The following is a 15,189-nucleotide window of genomic DNA, read 5'->3' on the forward strand; positions in this document are numbered from 1 at the left end:
CTTCCTCCCATGATGCCGCACCATAAGTTAACCCGCCGAGGTCGCTAATGTTCCACTTGTTGCAGCCATCGTAGATTTTCCGTTGACCAATAGTGCATATTATGCCGGTTTACGTTACCGCTTCGTCGCTAAATAGAACGCGTGCAAAAAATCTGTCACCGTCCCGTAATTTCTCTTGTGCCCAGTGGCAGAGCTGTACACGACGTTCAAAGTCGTCGCCATGCAATTCCTGGTGCATAGAAATATGGTACGGGTGCAATCGATGTTGATGTAGCATTCTCAACACCGACATTTTTGAGATTCGCGATTCTCGCGCAATTTGTCTGCTACTGATGTGCGGATTAGCCGCGACAGCAGCTAAAACACTTCCTTGGGCATCATCATTTGTTGCAGGTCGTGGTTGATGTTTCACATGTGGCTGAACACTTACTGTTTCCTTAAATAACGTAACTATCCGGCGAACGGTCCGGACACTTGGATGATGTGGTTCGGGATACCGAGCAGCATCCAAAGCACATACCTGTTGGGCATTTTGATCTCAAAAGCCATACATCAACACGATATCGACCGTTTCCGCTATTGGTAAACGGTCCAGTTTAACACGGGTAATGTATCACGAAGTAAATATCGTCCGCCCTGGCGGATTGTTACGTGATACCACGTACTTATACGTTTGTGACTATTACAGCGCCATCTATCACAAAGCGAAAAAAGTGGTCCAACTAAAACATTCATATTTCCATACGTACTACATGAATATGTAATAAAAAATGGGGGTTGCTACTTAAAAAAACGCAGTTGATATCCGTTTGACCTACGGCAGCGTCATCTAGCGGGCCAACCATAGCGCCATCTAGTTTGCGCCTTCCAGCTAGACGAGTTTCGTTCTTTGTAGTTTTATCGTTTGATGCTTATTTCGTGAGATATTTGTCTCGATCACTATCAATGGACCACCCTGTATATACGACTCTGACAGGTGGGACGTAAGTAAGCATCTTGTCTGATCACCTGCATCCATTCATGCCCATTGTGCATTCCGACGGACTTGGGTAAATCCAGTAGAGCAATGCGACACCCTAGACGTCCAGAATTGCAACAGAGTGGCTCCAGGAACACTCTTCTGAGTTTAAACACTTCCGCTGGCCACCAAACTCTTCAGACGTGAACATTATTGACCATATCTGGGATGCCTTGCAACGTGCTACTCAGAAGAAATCTCCAACCCCTCGTAGTGTTACGGATTTATGGACAGCCGTCTAGGATTTATGGTGTCAGTTCTCTCCTGCACTATTTCGAACATTAGTCGAGTCCATGCCACGTCGTGTTGCGGCACTTCTGTGGGGGCCGTGCACGATATTAGGCAGGTGTAGCAGCTTCTTTGGCTCTTCAGTGTATGACCTCATTCACTATAATTTTAATGATGGTTGTATCATTGAGACAACTCAGTTTAAACATGGATCATGATTTTCCCATGTCGTTGTGTATTGGTTTATTTTAATAACCTTTGTTCAGTCTGACGACCTTTACTCTGTTTTCCATCTATCCAGTGCATTGTTTTGAAGTGACAAAGTTTTTAATAATCGTTTTCTTCTGTTTTTTATGGCTGCCTAATTACTATCCCTTCTATGTAATATTCATAACATAAAAATGTTTTATCATCATCACATTTAACACTAAATGACTGATGATATAATTTTAACAAAAACACTGAGAGGAGGCATGACTTTCCTAAATTACATCATGTGAAACCCTTTCTCCTGTACTTCTCAAAATGGCTTCACGATTGAATCGCAGTTCTGAGCTACAGACACAATGCAAGTATCTCTGAGTTTTATACGAACGAAATTGTTTCTGTACTATTTTTTGAGACTCCTCGTTGGAGGCTGTTGTTGAACAGATAGTTATAGTTAGGTTTAGTGTCAATGGAGCATTCCAGTGGACAATTTAGTGGATGCGTGATGGACTAAGAATTCAGAGATTAGGTATTCGTTCTATCTTTGATGTAAAGATTTTTCTAAGCACTTACAGGGTGACAATTATCGAATTATATGAAACAAACGCGTCATGGCTTCTGAACGGTTTGCGTTAGGACGTTCAAACTGCATGGCTGGCCGCGGGGCAAGATGGGAATTACGTGGGTTGCCCAGAAAGTAATGCACTGCATTTTTTTTTCTGGGCCGAAAACAATGCTGCGAATGCGAAACGTTACGTATGTATTATTTGAAGTCTCCTGAGTGAAAGATAGCGTAGCTGCAGGACAGTTTCAAAATGACATCTGTAGGTGATGTACGTTACAAGCAACGTGCCGTCATTGAATTTCTCACTGCAGAGAAAGATACTGTGGGGAATATTCATAAACGCTTGTGAAGAGTGTATGGAGCATCTGCTGTCGACAGAAGTACAGTTAGTCGCTGGACACGGAGGGTGATGTCTTCAGAAGGCGGTTCGGCGGAGCTCCACGATTTGCGGCGGTCGGGGAGACCATCCACGGCTGTCACACCTGACGTTGCAGCGAGCTGATGTTGTCATTCGCGAGGACAGAAGCATTACGACTCGTCGGTTGCTGCTGCATCTGTCAATCAGCAGTGGATGCAATTATCCGCACTCTTGGACACTCAAAAGTGTGTGCAAGATGGGTCCCACGGTATCTAACGGTGGACCAAAAATCGCACAGAAAAAACATTTGTCTTGATTTGTTGCAACGTTTTGAGGCTGAGGGGGAGGCCTTCTTGTCCCGGATTGTGACAGGTGATGAAACCTGAGTTCACCGTTTTGAGCCCCAAACAAAACAACAGTCGATGGAATGACCCCATTACCACTCCCCAAAAAAGAAAATATTCAAAGCAACTGCTTCCGCCGGTTAGGTCATGATCACCGTGTTCTGGGACTGTGATATTCTCACTGATGTGATGCCAAGAGGCGGTACCATTAATTCAGAAGCATATGTCAACACATTAACAAAACTCAAGACGCGCTTCTGGCGACTTCGGCGCCACGGCAACCGAGGAGATGTGTTGCTGCAACACGATAACGCTCGGCCTGTCACACGTCTGAAGACAGCTGAACACATCGCAAAAAAGGATTGGACAGTGTTACCCCATCCACCCTACAGCCCCGACCTAGGCCCCACAGACTTTCACTTGTTTGGGCCATTAGAGGATGTCATTCGTGGAAGACATTATGAGGATGATGAGGAGGTGATTCACACACTGAAGCACTGGCTCCGCCACCAGGACAAGGATTGGTACCGACAGGGCATACACACCCTTGTTTCGCGCTGGAGGAAGAACACAGAACGCCGGCCGGGGTGGCCAAGCGGTTATAGGCGCTACAGTCTGGAACCGCGCGACCGCTACGGTCGCAGGTTCGAATCCTGCCTCGGGCATTGATGTGTGTGATGTCCTTAGGTTAGTTAGGTTTAAGTAGTTCTAAGTTCTAGGGGACTGATGACCTTAGAAGTTAAGTCCCATAGTGCTCAGAGCCATTTTTGAAGAACACAGAACGGGATGGAGATTACGTGGAAAAGTGGGATATGTTGATAAAACATCATTCCTTTGTGTGTGTAATTCTCATTATGTTCAATAAAGCATTGTTGAAAAGGAAAAACGCGGTGCATTACTTTCTGGGCAACTCTCGTATATGGTTTGATTTAGCGACGAAGCCCATTATCATTTGGATGGGTTCGTCAATAAGCAGAATTGGCGCATTTGGGGGACTGAGAATCCGCATTTCGCGATCCAGAAGTCTCTTCACCCTCAACAGGTGACTCTGTGGTGTGCAATGTCCAGTCACAGAATAAGCGGTGCGATTTTGGAAGATGATTTCAGCCCCATTATCCTAAGTGTGCCTGATTTTGACAAGATGCGGTTCATGCAAGACGGAGCTTGACCCCATCGAAGCAGGAGAGTGTTTGATGTTCTTGAGGAGATCGTATTCTGGCTCTGCGGTTCCCAGAGGCCACTAGTATGGGCCTCGATTAGCGGCCATATTCTCCGGATCTGATCACACGAGACTCCTTTTCGTCGACCTGTATTACGGACAAGGTGTACAGCAGTAACCCCAAAACCATTACTGAACTGAAAACAGCCATTCAGGAGGCCATCGAAAGCATCGATGCTCCGACACTTCAGCGGGTCATGCAGAACTTCACTATTCATCTGTGCCTCATCATCACCAGTGATGGCAGGCATATCAAATATATCATAACCTAAATCCCAAAATCTGTATTGACGTTTACATGTTGAATAAAGTGTGTGCACGCCGTAGTTTGTAACTAATTTACATTTCTTTTCCATGTAGTTCAAAAATTGTCACCCTGTAAGGTGATTCTCATCTCCGACAATGTATTGTGTAATGTAAAATATACAAATCAATGTTCGAAACTCACTTAAAAGTGTAGAATGTTGCTGTTGTGTACATGGCTCTAGACTTGCCGGCCTCCAGAGAGAGTGGACTACTGTGCTTCCGCCAACGGGCACTAAAGATGATGTGCTGCAGACACTCTCTCAGTTCCTGTAGTTCGCCTGCTGCCTGCGCTGCCAGCAGTTTCTGCAATTACGCTATGGAGCACAGTTCCACGAATTCCGTTCGGGAGACCACAGTTCCGACTTAGCAGTCGCTATTTACAGAGGAACAGAAACAGGAAATACGAGATTCTCCATAATTACTTTCAGCCATAGTGACAATAGCATAGGTTGCCGAGAGGCAGCAAATTTATTCAGATTTCATTGTGTTAGGGATAGGACTTCAAGTTCTATGCATCAAATTGTTACCAAACTTAAGTGTAATTTTGTATCGTAACTATGAATATATGCTATTGATAATTTCTGACTGGGTTGTCTCATTTCTGTAGTAGTACCACCATGTCAAGTAGGTGTTAAGCAGGCTTTAACTAGCGTGTGTACTGCCACCTGTTTAGTGAACTCTAGTAGAAATACGTTTCCTACCACTGTGGATGTTTGGGCTGAACTGATAGCAACATGCAGCTGCAACATCTCACAGCTGCAACGTTGGAATCCTGGGCGTAGAGTTTTCTAAGGTTTAGTAGGAACTCTTCACTATGGAGTAAGTGATGATATAAATATACAGTGGCTTAAATATCAGACCGAATCCATCACCAATAAGAACTCACAAATTTCCAAAACTGTGTAAGGTATGCCACCCAGTTACAGAGTGTTGCGTGGTTGATGAATCCCGATACCTTCTTCATCATGCCGATGGGAGGCCGCGAATCCGTCGTCTTTCAGAGGAACAGCTCCTTGACACCGGTACTGCAGGACGGAGACATCTATATAAATGGAGCCAAGGACAAATGCACGCCTGAAAAGAGGCAAGGAAGGAGTACGGTGTCACGCTAACGTTGATCGGTGAGTGTACAGTCTTAGACATAAAAACTGACCGCCGGCCGGTCGCCACAGAGACTAAGTCCAAGGCGTTCACTTAAGGTGGCCAATAAAACCGACCGCCTCTGCCAACGCTAAGTCCGCCAATCTGCACAATCTGGCAACATTGTAAGATGTGGAAGTGTTAGGAGGAAGTATTACCTACTTACGAGAGTATGTCGTGGTGTGGGAGCCTGTGGTCTAGTGGTAATCGTAGTGCATTCAGAAATTATAGTCGCGTGTTCGCGTCCAGTCGTACCTTTTCTTTCACATTCTACCCACCAGTAGTAACACATACTTTCAGAAACTATTCTGCAGGACAGCTCGTGACTGCGTCGCTATCACAACAGCTGACGCTGGAGCGTTTCCTCGCGCTGCAGCGGCTACCGGCCACCGGCCAGACGCTAACCGCAGCCTGAAATCGGGCGCCGCCCAGGTGAACGGGGCACGACGCTGTCAATGTATGTATCAACTTTCATTTTCGAATCTGAAGTTCTAGTTATCACCTTGCAGTTAACCGTTGGATTTCTTGAAAATCATGAACTACGATTAAGTGCTGTAAAATTGAGTCGCAAGTGGAAAAAGATGTAACATCTGCAACACAGTATTTACTTTTGGTATAACAGCGGGCTGAGTGCAGAGGAGCCAGCTCGAAAGACTTGAACAGTGTGTAGAGCGAGTGCTTTTGGGAAAAATACGTCAGAAATAGATATTCTTGTTTCAACAAAGATCATTCTGGCGTGAATGATTCTCCACATTAAGGAAGTCTCGACTACTAATATAAGTGACGGATTACCATTTAACCACAATGCAACATTTGCATTCAATAGGCAAGGCTCAGAAGTCTGGTGGAGGAGTACTGCATGCTCTAATTCGAAACAACAAAAATCAACGGAGTGATTACTGTTGAACTTTTACTTCAACATCATCAGGTCGCTCATTGAGCATTCCTATGCAATACTGTTACTGGTGAAGAGTTATGATGCCTTCATCGTTAACTTCCTAAGATGAAATGAAAGGCTGAGCCACACCGAAAGATGTAAACTCGAGCAAAGAGTAGTGTGAGCATAATGTTTTCCATCTGATAGCTCCAAATGTGTGTTTTGCACTACGAATTCTTCCCCAATGGTGTGTCCATGACTGGAATTTGTCCATCAGCTGGAATTTGTTGCCAACAACTGAGAAACCTTTCGGTCGCAGTGTAAGAAAATCGACAAGCCAAACTACATGACGTGTGCTACTGCGTGATAACGCACTCTGTTGAGGAACAAAACTATCCAGGAGATGATAGAGAAGTCATCTCTCAGGCCCTTCTCCCTTCGATCGTACACTCGTAAAATTTTCCCTTTCCCGCTCTTGATCTATCAATCGTCAAGGCAATTCATTTCTAGACGAAAATGGACTACACTGGTTTAATGACATCGTTAGAACCAGTAGGTTTCTACAGGAGTAGAATTTGTAAACTACTTTATCATTGTCAGATTGTTTGCGATATTGTGAAAGAATATACTGTTGCTGTTTAATTTCTCTTTGATGATTACTGTTATGTTCAATAAACTAATGGAAAACGTAATTAAAATATTCAACTTACTATAGAAACATCACGACGGCAGTCTATCTTAATAAAGCATTAAGTGTCTGTAAGACGATTGTGCGTTTTTTTTTTACACGAATTAATGGGATATTACCGACTTTTGACTTCTAAAGGGTCTGTATTTACTTCATGTGCTGTATCATACTCAAGGCTGTCACAGGGCGTTAAAATACAGCTATAGCTGCAGATGAAAATTTGTGCCTGACCAGGTTCGAACCCGGATTCGTGGTGTCTTTTCTTTCGGACATGTCCGACAGAACAAACACCACACATATATGCATATACATGGTCTTTCAGGAGGAATAGTAGATATTTTAGCAGGTGGTAGTATAGACGAATTGCATAAAAAATTCCATATACGTGTGTCCACTTTTTATTGAGTACAGAGATACAGCTGTTAGTATCTGACCCTAACAAACTCAAAGCAAAGGCAAATGAGGACGTTGAAAGTTGATTTTCAAAAATTCCCCCACCAACTTCAGTGCATTTTTGACTTCTCTTGATAACACCACGTGTAGCTCTTCTGAGGTCGTCTTTGCGTTCTTTTATGAGGGTTTCACTATTCATAATCCGAACGATGAAATCGGCTCTTGGCTTTACTTTTTCTTTGTACATTTCGCCTTTAAACCATCCCCACAGCTGGCCGGTGTGGCCGTGCGGTTCTAGCCGCTTCAGTTTGGAACCGCGTGACCGCTGTGGTCGCAGGTTCGAATCCTGCCTCGGGCATGGATGTGTGTGATGTCCTTAGGTTAGTTAGGTTTAAGTAGTTCTAAGTTCTAGGGGACTGATGACCTCAGATGTTAAGTCCCATAGTGCTCAGAGCCATTTGAACCATCCCCACAGGCCTGGGGACCTTGGTGGCCACGAAAAGTGCCCATATGTACTGATACATCTTCCGGGAAATGTTAGGCTTGGATCATGTGTCACATGACGACTAGAAAAGTGCAAGGGCCCCGTCATGCTGGAGGAACATATCCATTCTTGTAGCCAAAGGAACCTCTTCCAATGATGCTGGAAGCTCATTTTCAAGGAAGTGTAGACGATGGGGTCCTGTAAGGCCCAACAAACGAAATGAAAATGCGTTGAACCTTGCTGTATGTAATCAATAAAAATTGGACGCATGTTGTATAGAATTTTTTCTGCAATTGTCTATACTACCATCTCCTACAACATTTCCTCCTGAAACATCCTGTATTATTATTCAGACGCACGTCATTGTGCGAAACTTCGCGGGAATACAGTGTGACTGCGAGTGAGTGGAATAATGGACGGGGGGTTACCGCATATGTGGTATGTGGCAACGATGGGAATTTGTGTCCGACGAGGAGCATGTATAGATATGTCCTGCAGGGAGGTCGGTTGCTGTGTCTGGATAGTGCAATGGTCAACGCGTTTGCCTAGTAAGCGGCAGGTCCATGTTCGCACCCTGGTTGGTCACAAATTTTCATCTGCCGTCGTTGGTGTATTTCAACGCCCTGTGACAGTCTGGACGTCTGTCCTTCGATATTTCAGATGCAATTGATTTTTGAGGCAATACAGGTGATTTGTGAACATTTGTCTTGCTATTAATGTAACGGTACTTCAGCGGCATCCATTCCTTAGACATTGATTTGTGATGGCGCTAACCCATGTCATATATATGCGAATCAGATTGTAGCGCATATTTAGTCAAATAACGAATGGTCAGTATACAAGTATTTATGAACAGTAGATGCAGGATTGCAGCGAGGTGATCACTTAACCAAGTGCAACATAGAGTACCTGTGTAGTGAGTCATCTCAGCTGCATAGCTGACGCTAATATTTTTCAAGCAATTGACTGCAGAATTAATGTAATACCCGCACAATGATCTCTGTAGTCATACTGTATCACTAACAGCTCGTGAATGGAGTACTACGTTCGTTAAATCAGATTACTCAAGGCGATGCCAAATAAAGAGAAACGACGACGCCACCACACTATCCTTACTTAGGTAGTCAGCGCTAGATTAAGTGCACCACCATTAACGTTACTGTAAGCAGTTTGACAGCATAATAGCACCACATCCACTGACAACCTGTACCATTATCATCACACAGTTGTGACTGGCACTGATTACAAGTTGCTGATGTTTGTCAAGAATGTGAAGTTCCATTTGCATTACGCCTAGGACAGACAGAATCCCAAATAACAGTAATAGGTTACCCAGCGAAGGGAAGAGTCTACGTATTGTCTCGAGTTTTTATAGTTTCATATTAACGTAGTTCCCGATGGTTTCACACTAACAGGTCTTTTGGCTATCAGAATACTCATATGGGAATTATCAAAGTGTAATTGCTAGAACGCTCAACTACCTTCATAACACCTCATTTTGGATTGAATATGACTCAGAAAGCGCCGTTAATTTGACGTTTCCTTCCGTCTCCTGACGTTTTATTAGATGAAGTCTGAAGTGCATTCACAGTTGTGTTGCATGTCGCATGAATTCTATAAAGTGTTGTGACAGCTGGCAGTAATTGCTTAATGTGCAACTATCTCCACTGCTCTAGGGGAATTCGTCTTTGTTGCATTTTTTCCGTGCCGTTATTAGCTCAATATCATAAGGCTCATTGTGCTGAAGAACTTGATGCCTGCAAGTCCTTGAATTAGAATCTGCGAGCGGTAGTATTGCATGAAAAGAAACAGACTGTTGGACAAAAGAATGGAGAGCTCCCTGCTTTTTGCGTTTCCGATAAGGCCTACCGTAAGAATCTGGTGTCATATTATGCTTCAGAACCCTAAACTATTTATTTTTTTCATTTCATACTAAAGCAAAAGCTATGATATGAGAAGAGGAAATGATATATGCTTCTCAGAAACTTTAGTTTTTGTGTTTATTTTCTCATTTCATACTAAAACAAGGGCGTTGATATGTGAGGAGGAAATGAAATACACGCTTCCAAGCCATAATTTTTCGTTGTGTATTACTACTGCGTGCATGAAAGCTCTGCAGTTAGTTTCTGTGTTGGATAAGCTTTGATATCACCTCACATTATTTTGAGAGAAGGTTTATATTTTTTTGGGATTGAAATAGTGTGGACATTTCACCAATGGTTAATATTTTGATGACTAATGGCATGATACCCATTCCAATAGCTCCATGGCACCTGTGAGTAGTGTCTCACGTCGGTTACTACAAGAACATGCTGGCAGTGATGTCCGCTCACTGCAGTGAGAGTCAAGGTGATTTCTTTCTGTTTATGGCATAGCGTCTTCTGCATTGTCCACGCTCAGCCAAAAGAAACAAATCGCGGCGGCATTGGGCACTGCTAATAGCTGCATTTATTGCGAGCCACGACAAGAGCTGCTAAAGATATTATGGAGTTAATACATCTTACTTACTTAACGTAATATGCAGGACATGGGTTGAGTAAAAATTCAGTTTGTAACTTTCCATCGCATTAAAATACTTTACAGTTATATTTGATGCAATATTTATCCATAATCATTGATTCCAGTCAGAGTGACGACTGCTGTCTGTTGAACAACACATGCGCCAATCAATTACTCAGTTGGCGTCGAGTGGGTGAAATTTTTCAGTTACCTTGCATTGCAAGATTTGTGAAGAGGAGACTGAAAGTAAATGGCCTTGTATGATAAAGAGCCGCAACAAAGCAAAGCTTGGCCGATTATCAGATAATTGTCCACATAGGTTTTGTAGATGAGCATACTTTTAATAACCTACCCACCCACCATCATTACGTAAGATTTCTCGAAGGCGGCGGAGCATTGATTCCACTAAGGTCCTCGATAGTGTAGCGTAATTGTTTACTTCCCACCATACGTTTTCTATATTCGTCTAAAGGCCACTTGGATTTGTAGATCCACATGGCAACGACCTCGTTACCTCTGCCCGCATATTCTCTATCGGGTTGAGGTCCGGTGATCGTGGAACAAACGGCAACAGCTTTATCATCTCTTGGCCCTGAAACCAACCTAGAATTGCTCTGTTCTGATGGATGGGGCTGTGCTCCTGTTATAAATTGTTATCTCGTTACTTCATATATTTATATTTAAATAACATTTTGTAATAAGCACACAGAATTAGTATTTTCCGTAGTGTTTAAGAATTCAGGCCCTGTCATAGATAAGTGATCTAGATTCAACAGTCCGATTAGGAATGTGGTTTAGCGAGTCTATCAAATGATGAGAGTCGTAATCGGAAATACACATTAAGACTGACTGGCTGAATCAGATTAGAACGATCTGATATCGAACGGAAATTACAGAAATAGGATAATCTGTACGTCTGTATTGCAACAATGCCGCGCACGTAAATTCCTTTGATGGATCAACAGGGAGCAACTGTGTAAGAAAAAGTGAGCAATGTAACGTAATTATAACCTATATTTTTGTTTTGCAAATATTGATTCGAACAAAACACCCGTATTTCAGTGGTGGGAAGATAACACCATATCGGATATGCTGTCGACATAATAATAATAATAATAATAATAATAATAATAATAATCCCGTATGAGGTTGTTAGATCCTCCATCGGGAGCCTTCCCAGGTGGCAGATAGGGGAAAGCCTCCCAGATATGGGTGGTAACAAGGAAATTAAGTACTTGGGGTGGACCAAATACTAACACAATCCTCAACGGCTATTCAACCCATTGAATCCAAAATCCAGACACGTCTAAGTGAAAATCACCGGTACTCCTGTCACCGGCTGTTAGCTCAGTGTGCTCGGCTGAAAATATTTGGTTCCAAAGGCTTCAACAACTTCTGGTCCTATCCGGTCCTGGTATCATCGAGGCCAACCAATGACACACAAGCAAACATGAACTTTGCAAGTAAATTCAACTTTATCCCAGGTTGTACACAACCCGCCCGTCGACACACGGCATCTGGACTTTCGGATTCTGGGGAGTCCAGGCTAGCACAGCAGAGAATATCAGAGATCTCTGGTAAGCTGCCCCACAATCAGAAGATATTCATTGGAACACTAAATGTCAATACATTGATCCAAAAAGGAGAATTAAATAATCTCACATAAGAAATCGACTGACAAATAATTCTCATCCTTGCTCTTCAAGAAACATGATTAACTGACAATTAAACCTTTCATTATGGAACCTATCGCCTCTTCAAGAGCAAAACAGAACAAAAGGTAGCCAAAGGCGCACCAATCTTCGGCATGCCATTTCTCGTACACAGATCCATCATCAACTCCATCAAAGAATTCACACCCATCAACAATCGACTGATGACTATGCGCATTCAGAGCCCCAATAAAAAATATACCATCATCAATTCACATATCCCAAAAACATCGAAAATAAGAAAAACCCCAAAAACGTCGAAAAATTCTGGAACACACTCGAGAAAACCACGAGCAAAATTCACCAAGTTGATGCGAAAATCATAATGGGAGATTTCAACGCTTAATTTGGGATAGAAAATACCTACAGAAAAATCACCGGTAAAAATTCAGCACACCGAAAAACTAACACCAACGACACACGTCTGATTGACATTTTCTAACAATTCAACCTCGAAACGAAAAAAGAAAAACAGTCCCGAGGTAACATGCTTGTCTGCCAGGTGCAAGCTGCTTTCGTTCGTCTTTCTAGACTCGCTGAAAGTCAGAACGACATCCACCCCTTAGAAAAAAACCAGTCCCGAGGTAACATGCTTGCCTACCAGGAGGTTAGAATGGCTCTGATCACAATGGAACTTAACTTCTGAGGTCATCAGCCCCTAGAACTTAGAACTACTTAAACCTAACTAACCTAAGGACATCACACACATCCATGCCCGAGGCAGGATTCGAACCTGCGCCCGTAGCGGTCGCACGGTTCCAGACTGTAGAGCCTAGAACCGCTCGGCCACTCCGGCCGGCGCTGAAAGTCAGAACGATGTCAAAAGTCGGTAATACCCTAATAATTCGTGTTAAAATAGGCACAATCGTCATACAGACACTTAATGCTTTATTAAGATAGAATGCCGTCGTGATGTTTCTATAGTAAGATGAATTTAATGTGTATTAGTACAGTGAATATTTTAATTACGTTTTCCATTAGTTTATTGAGCATAACAGTAATCATCAAAGAGAAATTAATCAGCAACAGCATATTCTTTCACAATATCTCAAACAATCTGACAATGATAAAGTAGTTTACAAATTCTACTCCTGTAGAAACCTACTGGTTCTAACGATGTCATTAAACCAGTGTAGTCCATTTTCGTCTAGAAATGAATTGCCTTGACGATTGATAGATCAAGAGCGGGAAAGGGAAAATTTTACGAGTGTACGATCGAAGGGAGAAGGGCCTGAGGGATGACTTCTCTATCATCTCCTCAATAGTTTTGCTCCTCAAATCAACAGAGTGCGTTATCATGCAGTGGCACACGTGATGTAGTTTGGCCGGTCGATTTTCTTACGCTGCGACCGAAAGGTGTCTCAATTGTTGGCAACAAATTCCAGCTGATGGACAAATTCCAGTCATGGACACACCATTGGGGAAGAATTCGTAGTGCAAAACACACATTTGGAGCTATCAGATGGAAAACATTGTCTTCACACTACTCTTTGCTCGAGTTTGCATCTTTTGGTGGAGCTCAGCCTTTCATTTCATCTTAGGAAGTTAACGATAAAGGCGTCATAACTCTTTACCAGCAACAGTATTGCTTAGGAATGCTCAATGAGCGACCTGATGACGTTGAAGCAAAAGTTCAATAATAGTCACTGTGTTGATTATTGTTGTTTCGAATTAGAACATGCAGTACTCCTCCACCAGACTTCTGAGCCTTGCCTATTGAATGCAAATGTTGCATTGTGGTTAAATGGTAATCCATCGCTTATATCAGTAGTCTAGACATCCTTAATGTGGAGAATCTTACATGCCAGAACGATCTTTGTTGAAACAAGAATATCTTTTTCTGGCGTATTTTTCCCAAAAGCATTCGCTCCACACACTGTTCAAGTCTTTCGAGCTGGCTCCTCTGCATTCAGCCCGCTGTTATACCAAAAGTAAATACTGTGTTGCAGATGTTACATCTTTTTCCACTTGCGACTCAATTTTACAGCGCTTAATCGTAGTTCATGATTTTCAAGAAATCCAACGGTTAACTGCAAGATGATAACTAGGAGTACAGATTCGAAAATGACAGTTGACGCATACACTGACAGATTCGCGCCCTGTTCTCCTGGGGTGCGCCCGATTCAGGCTGCGGTTAGCGTCTGACCGGTGGCCGGTAGCCGCTGCATCGCGAGGAAACGCTCGAGCGTAAGCGAACACGCGAATATAATTTCTGAATGCACTACGATTACCACTAAACCACGGGCTCGCACAACAGGACACACTCTCGGACGTTGATAATACTTCCTCCTGACGTTTCCGCATCTTACATTGTTGCCAGATTGTGCAGATGGTCGGACTTAGCGTTGTCAGGGGCGGTCGGTTTTATTGGCAACCTTAAGTGAAAGACTCGGACTTTGTCTCTGTGGCGACCGGCCGGCGGTCAATTTTTATGTCTGAGACTTTACCTGCTCGAAGATTTGGTTGTCAGTACGCTTATGCAACGTTATGCTCTGGGGAACATTCACGTGGGCATCTATGGGCCCAGTGGAGCTCGTGCAAGGTATCGTGACGGCCAAGGAGTATCGTATACTGGTCGCAGACCACGTATACCCTTTCATGACGATTACGTTTCCCGATGACAGTGGCATTTATCAAAAAGATAATACGCCATGTCACAATGCCAGGAGTGTGACGGAGTGGTTCGAGGAACACAATGGCGAGTTCCCAACTCGCCAGATCAGAACCCGATCGAACACATCTAGGATTTAATCGAACGTGGTGTAAGAGCTAATCGCCCCCTCTCCGAAATTTGCGGGAATTAGGTGGCTTGTGTGTGCTGATGCGGAGCCAACTCCCTCTAACGACCTACCAAGGCGTCGTCGCCGCTGTTATCCGCGCCGAGGATGGACATACCGGCTATTAGGTAGGTGGTCATAATGTTTTGGCTGATCAGTGTAAAGCACAGAATGTAACTGATAGAAATACGCAATGAGCGGAACAGAAATGACACTCTTATTCAAAGATAATAATTATACAGAAGTCAACGCAATTCAGGATGGTCCTCTGGACATTACAAACGATGGGACTTAGTTCTTAATGGGGATGTGTGATCAGCACGGGCGACAAGGCATGCTCTGCAACGTGCCCTCATGGGGCGACAATGTCGGTA

At 43.4% G+C, this 15,189-nt stretch overlaps 1 protein-coding gene across 1 annotated transcript in view; it reads right to left on the reverse strand.

The window, feature by feature from the left end:
• The window catches only part of LOC124555846 (glycoprotein 3-alpha-L-fucosyltransferase A), a 187,557-nt gene that overhangs the window by 36,232 nt on the left and 136,136 nt on the right, over positions 1 to 15,189 (reverse strand). The window lies entirely within an intron of this gene.

The sequence above is a fragment of the Schistocerca americana genome, chromosome X (genome assembly GCF_021461395.2).
Source record: "Schistocerca americana isolate TAMUIC-IGC-003095 chromosome X, iqSchAmer2.1, whole genome shotgun sequence".
Lineage (NCBI taxonomy): Eukaryota > Metazoa > Arthropoda > Insecta > Orthoptera > Acrididae > Schistocerca > Schistocerca americana.